Below are 6,584 nucleotides of genomic sequence, written 5' to 3'. Positions count from 1 at the left end.
CGAAGGCGAGAACGACGTCACTGACGGTGTGCCCACAGTTGTCGCTTGCGTTCGATGTCTCGAGTTAGCCAGGCAACGTGATTAGCAGCATTCGCGCGCCATTGCCGCTTGCGATTCTTCAAAATTAAATGGCTTAAAATTAACACTGTCCGTCATGTAAAACAATGAACGGCTCATATTCCGCTTAAGCAATGCCTCATAGCTCCGTAAACGCGGCCTCCCCATTACGGCGACAAAGTGAAATTCCACGCTGGAATGAGCGGCGACGGAACCAGCCGTGGAAAGCAGACGTTCTGGCACATGAAACTCCATTAATTATTATTATTTGTCATACTTTGCTAAAAATGGGCCAACATTTCTTGTCGCAGGAATTAGCAAAATTTAATTGGTAATAATTTTTAGAGTTTTACGTGCCAAAACCAGGATATGATTGTGATGGACTCCGTAATGGTTTGACTGCGGAATAATTTGAACCGCCGGGGGTTCTTCAGCGTGCACCTACTTTTAAGCACACTGATGTTTTTTGCATTTCGCCCCCATGAAACAGTGACCGCCCCGGCCGTGAATCGAACCCGCGTCGTCGAGCTTAGCACTGCGACACCTTACCTGCTATGCTACCACGGCGGGATAAAGCTTTATGCCAGTTAACGCGAGACAAGCTATGGTAATGCATACTTTATACATTGTGGGCTCGATGTTCAGTACCGTGCACATTTATCGTGCAAGTCACACTGCAGTTAATGCAGTGGTTTACCAGAGAGTTGTCGCTAACACCTAAAGTGCACTTACCCTTGTTTCAGACTTGGAGAATGCTGCACACGCGTGGCTGCCCTATTATTCAACATAGAAGCAGCCATAAAATATGGGCTGAACGACCATTCTCCAACTGAGACAGCGTGCAGGTGGTGCGAGGTATCCAGCAAATCTATGGTGAGTTTTTAATAAATTTATGGATGTTTGGTTTCCGCAATTGGTTTCCTTTGTAGCTTTTTGATATAATCATGGTGGATAAAATTGTGAAGGAGGCGAGATTAAGATGGGATGAATATTTACAAGCGTATTTCAGTAGACAGATAAGATGGCTGAAGTGCCACACGCACAAGCACTTCACACACACTCGTCGTCTTCTTCGCTTTGGAGAACACCGTACTAATCAATGTTCATACCCCTCCGTAACAATATTTCTTTCATAAAATTGCAACATTGTGTATTTTCAGGCAGCACCAGTCAGCGAGATAAACTTTTTCAAGGCGAAGCCTGGACAAGTTCTTGAACCTGCCCCAAGGCAACAAGGGTCTATTCCAACATGGAGCTCTAATCAAATGCACAGCTTCTTGCAGCACGTCAAAGTAAACTACGAGACTTAGATTACTTCTAGTGAAAGTTCACACTATTCAAGCTGTCATAAGCTACATGTTTAGCATCAGCATACTTTGGTGCACCAAAACCTTATCAAAAGATCACATGCTGCATACTCATTCTATTTCCAACAGCTTATATTATGAAATCATTTATTACTTTCATACAATCATGCACTGTTATTGGATGTAGTTGCTATCTGTTTTCTATTATACGTATATTACAGACTGTGGTCTGGCTACATCAGTGAATGTTTATTAATGGTCTCTTTCACAGACATTCGCCCCCAGAACTCGTGTTGAGTTACGTGACAGACAGTGAAAGTACGGATTCTTCTCCCGAGACTGCTGCAGAAGAAAGGAAGACCAACCACCAGCACTGTTCATCGCAATCAGCAATAGATGACATTTACACCAATATTGACTTGAATAGTGCAAAGAATGTTCAGCTCAGTAATAAATGCCGTGAAGGAATTCAGCAGTCCACACGTGGGCAATCACGGACACTTAGATGGACCCTTACATCGCGTGCTAGTTTGTCGAAGTACCGTCAATGGCATTGTGGCTGAAATTATGGGCTATGTAAAGGCTACCAGGGTCTCAAACATCTGTTGGGGTGTGTCAATGGAGCCGAAAGCCAAAGAGGCATTCATCATGCAGGAGTCAAAAAAGCACAAAGGGTTTCAGCTAACTGAATGTGGTCTATTTGTGAATTAAAGACTTCCTTTTCTTGCTGCCTATCCCGACGGAATTGCCTCCTGTGAATGTTGTGGGAAATCTTTGGTAGAGATTAAGTGTCCTGCATCTCTAAAAGGTACTTCACTCAGCAATGCTTGAAAGCATCTGCAATATTTAAATAATAAATTGCAGTTAAAGCATGATCACGCATATTATACGCAAGTACAAGCCCAAATGGCTGCCACGAAACTTCGCCGAGCCTACTTTTGAGTGTTCACAGGGCTATCTCTTATAATTGAGCTTATCAGCTTTAATGAATCATTTTGGTCACATGCATATCTGAAAGCAGCAAGCTTTTTTTTACCCATATCTTTCCTGAACTGCAGACTAAACAAATTCTGAAGCAAATAGAGTGTGCCAAAAAAACACGATACTATCACGGTAAGGGGTCTCTGGCGGCACTGTTCAATGTTCACTGTGTACACCAAACTTTCATTTGAAATGCGTTAAGCTTAAACGTAGACCAATTATGGATGCGCACTAAATGTCAGGTGGAACCATGGCCACCTGATGTAAGCGCACCAAGTCAAAACAGTAAAAAGAAAGCTAAAACAGAGCAGTAGTCTTTTTTTTTCGTAAAACTAAACCATGGCAGTTTAGCAAATTCACACCCTACAACCCTCTCCTGACATTGCACTTGCTGATGCAATAATGAAAATGTTATGGACATTTTTCTACTGCAGCGACGCCGTACCAAAGTGCATGCAATATGTAACCTAGTAGTAAAAGCAATAAATATTGAATATACATGCTTTGAACAGCAATGACTGCTTCACTTCTGATTTGACAACCAAGGCACAGCCTATCTTTCAGTTACTCACATACAGTGAGGTCTTCATGCTTTGTGTTGATGATAGGTGTTTGGAGATTCACCAGGCCACTACACACAATTGTCAACTTGACAATGGTGGCATAGCCTACATCCCCAGCTCTTTTTGTAAAGTTCACAGGAAGGATCATGTGAAACAGCCTAAATGATTTCAGCCTCTGAATTGATCGCGCGATGTGCATGCGGACACTGGAAATTTTTCTTGATGTGGTGACCTCAGCCCCAGGGAGTTGTGCTCGCTTCTTCATCAACGAAGGCATAAGCAGGCTTGCACCTCGAGCACCAAACATTTCTTCACATCTGAATCTTCTGTCTACAAGGAACACGTCCCCTTATACGAATTCAAGCAGTCCGCTGTGTTGCGTCAGCTTTGTCAGACACCATCCCGCCCCATGCTTTAGAAACGAACATGATCGATCCTGATGGGGAAATCACCACAAGAAGCTTGACAGTGTTGTGATGCTTATAGTTGGAATATGTTTGGCTCCTTGCTGTCATTGAAGTGGATCTTTCGAAAAATATTTCTGTGCAATCAATTATGCCCCTGAAAAAGTACCGAAAAGAAAATTTATTTAGAAGAACGTGTTAGCAGCCGTATAAGTACACGGATTGTTTGTATGGGTAAATTCTTTTTTTTTATTCAGAACTGAGTTTATATATGGCAAATTTTCTCAAAAATTGGGTCAAGAAACACCACACTTTTTCTAAGTGCGAACGCAGCCACTGCAAGAAGTATCTCAAGCCTCCACAGCGTTGCACCTGATGTACGAAACGGAGTATAGCAACGCTAGCAACAACGCGTTTCCGCATTTGTCGTAAGGCTATCCGGCTACGCTAAAACTGTGTTACCAGAAGTTAATGGCTGCAAGTGTTCGCATTTCTCGAGTGCATCAATGTGGGCCTAATCAGGCTTTCATTAAACTAGGTGCACCTGCATGTGCTGCGTATTGATGGAAGATGAAGAGAACTGCTTGTGCTGCCAGGAGGTGCAAGAGATTAGGAATAAACAGAAGCGCACGCAGTGCGTAACAAGTTCAAGACTATTCAGAACTGTGTGCCTCAGCACAGAAGTACTGGAAGTGGCACTTGCCCAGAAAGGAGTCAAACCGGCTGGACAAGGCAAGAAGTTTACAAACAGGTGTGAAAATGGCATAGCCAATGGAAAAAGAGTAAAGCAAAAGCATTTTTTTTACAGGCAGTTGAGGTATGCAGCATACCGCCAGTTTGTCTGGCTAGCATGGAAAAGGTTAGGAAAGAACAACCGTCGAATTCTGCCAAGCTGTGTACTTGAAGTTGTTCGGAAGAAATACCCCTCCACAACTGGCTCATACACAGGCTTCAAACATTTCTGGGATCCCATTTAGGTGAGTGAAGATAGATGTGCTACTGTATTAATGAAATGCTCTGCAAAATGCAGCAAGTTAGTTTTTCTCTATTTGAATTGTTTTGAGTGTTTCCACAGAGCATTTCGTGAAATGTTTTTTATCACCATTATGTATTCATCAGAGCACACCACCTTTTTTTCGCTGTAGTTAAATCCCCCAGATATTACATCATTTCTCGAAGCTTAAAATTATTCAGTGCTTTGTAGGAGTATGTGTAGTAACAGCAGCTGAAAGGTTTCTCCCATCGACACCCACAGTGTGACTGCCATGTAAAAAGATCAACTTTGCTTGCACTAACGCACTATGTAGTTTTGCTTTTTTAAATACAAGTGAGGAATCGCATTGTTACTATGCTAACATCAATATGGAGCATTTGCTACACTCTGTAAATTGTGAAGTAAAACTGCAGCTTGAAACACTATACCAGTAAGCATCATTCAGCTTTGGTAGGTGCCCACAAAGCTACTAATGTTGCTTCACATTTCGTCTTTACTGTCTCACTACAGTTAGTACCTGGAAGAGATGTCTGAAATTAGAGGAATTTTGCAGAGGTAAATAAATGAGACCAGAAAGAAATGGCTACAAAGTCACTGGACTTCTGCGTAATTACTGAAAGCACGGCAGTAACTTTAGTAGGGACATTTGCAGGCTGGGAATATTTTTTATTATAATGCATCAGGCAATTGCACCAACACGCAAAGCCCATTTTTCTGTTCTCAGTGAATGAGCTCGCGACGCTACTTATTGAACCTTGTTCTCCTCCGTCTCACAGCATCATCCTTGGCAACTTGAGGAAACTGGCTGCACAATGGTAGCGGGGTCTTCGGGAGCCGAGTTTTCTTGAACCGTGATGACGAATTCCTTGCCTACACCATCACGAGGTCCAAAAGCATCTTCACATATTCTGGGAAAGCATTTGATGTTACCATGAAGTAGTGGTTTTAATACGCACAAGGAAAAAATAATTTTCACCTACGGTGAGTTGGCCGTTCCTTTACAGCGCAAGCAATTCCCTTGCCCCCTGTAGCCATTGGATATTTTACATTGCTTTTTGCTTCCTGTATGCATGAAAACTTTTGGAAGCAATCGGAAAGTAATACCATTACTTTTTAAGGCGGTAATTGGTAATGTAATTCAAATCGATGAGCGTCATAAGACAGTAATGAGTGATGTAATATAATTACTTTCAAATAATAATTTTGCCATGCGTGATGCATAGCTAGTTCCCTAGGTACAAGGGCAAGAAAAAATTTTTTGCCAAGCAGCGATGCCTGTATTGGGCTAGACTACGTGGAACGCTGATAACTTCAATACCTCACAACGTTACTTCATTATTTGAGCCCGTTCGCCTTGCCACTGGCGCGGCTGTGCCGACGCTCGCTTTTGCGGTATTTCGCTGCTGGTAGCAAGCTGTGAGCGCGAAATCTACGGAACGAAGTTTTTACACGCCGAGTTCAACTACTCTAACGCGAGCATGAAGATATTACCGTAACGCCTCATGTCGTGCGATTTGAACACGAATGCTGAACAGCTAAATCTGCGGGCACCGCGTGGTAGGACGAATAACAAATATCACTAAATTGCGCAAGCGTACCCCCGGCAAGTTATTTCACCGCATCAAAACAGCGCGGAACAAACGGCTGTAGTACAGTGTTCCGTGACAAAGCGGAGAGGCAAAACAGGATGAAAACGGCAAGCACTTTGCACGTACGTGCATATTCCCGGCTGTGCCTCCACCTCGCTTCGTCGTAGGCCGTTTGTTCGACACTAAGGTGATCATCTGTTAACAAATTGCCCGTGTTCACATTAACATCCTTACCTCACGCTTTCTCCTCTTGGCGAAGGCCGCTTTTGGAGGTGTTTCTCTTGTGGGAGAATATAGATGGAACAACGCCGGGCTTCAGTCGCGCCGATTTAACTGGAATACGGATGGCCCGCATCGCTGTCAAACTCCGATGATAGTCACTGTCGCGGAAATGGTAGGAGCACAGCACAGTTGATTTCGTTGGCACGAACTTATCTCTCCTCACCGCACGGACCCACTGCGCTGCAAGCTTCTTGTCCTTCGGGAACCTGTGAAACACCACATCGTCTCGCCCTCCTGTGTTCGCGCAGCCGAATGCTGCACAGAACGAGGGCATGTTGGGCGCCCTTGGCTGTAGGCACTCACGCAGCACAGAAGGAAAGAAGAGTTTACGAAAATCGCAAAAGAAAACAAACGTGAGCGGCGGCGGCCGCAGATCTCTCGTAGCGTGGTTCAGTAAAGCGCAGGGC

General features: G+C 43.8%; 1 pseudogene; it reads right to left on the bottom strand.

Annotated features, from left to right (window-relative positions):
- Positions 1–2,909: 2,909 nt before the first annotated feature.
- On the bottom strand, positions 2,910–6,250 carry LOC139055708 (uncharacterized; annotated as a pseudogene).
- Between the last annotated feature and the right edge of the window lie 334 nt (positions 6,251–6,584).

The sequence above is a fragment of the Dermacentor albipictus genome, chromosome 2 (genome assembly GCF_038994185.2).
Source record: "Dermacentor albipictus isolate Rhodes 1998 colony chromosome 2, USDA_Dalb.pri_finalv2, whole genome shotgun sequence".
NCBI lineage: Eukaryota > Metazoa > Arthropoda > Arachnida > Ixodida > Ixodidae > Dermacentor > Dermacentor albipictus.
The sequence above is the reverse complement of the archived record's forward strand: the minus strand, read 5'-3'. Positions and strand labels throughout refer to the sequence as shown.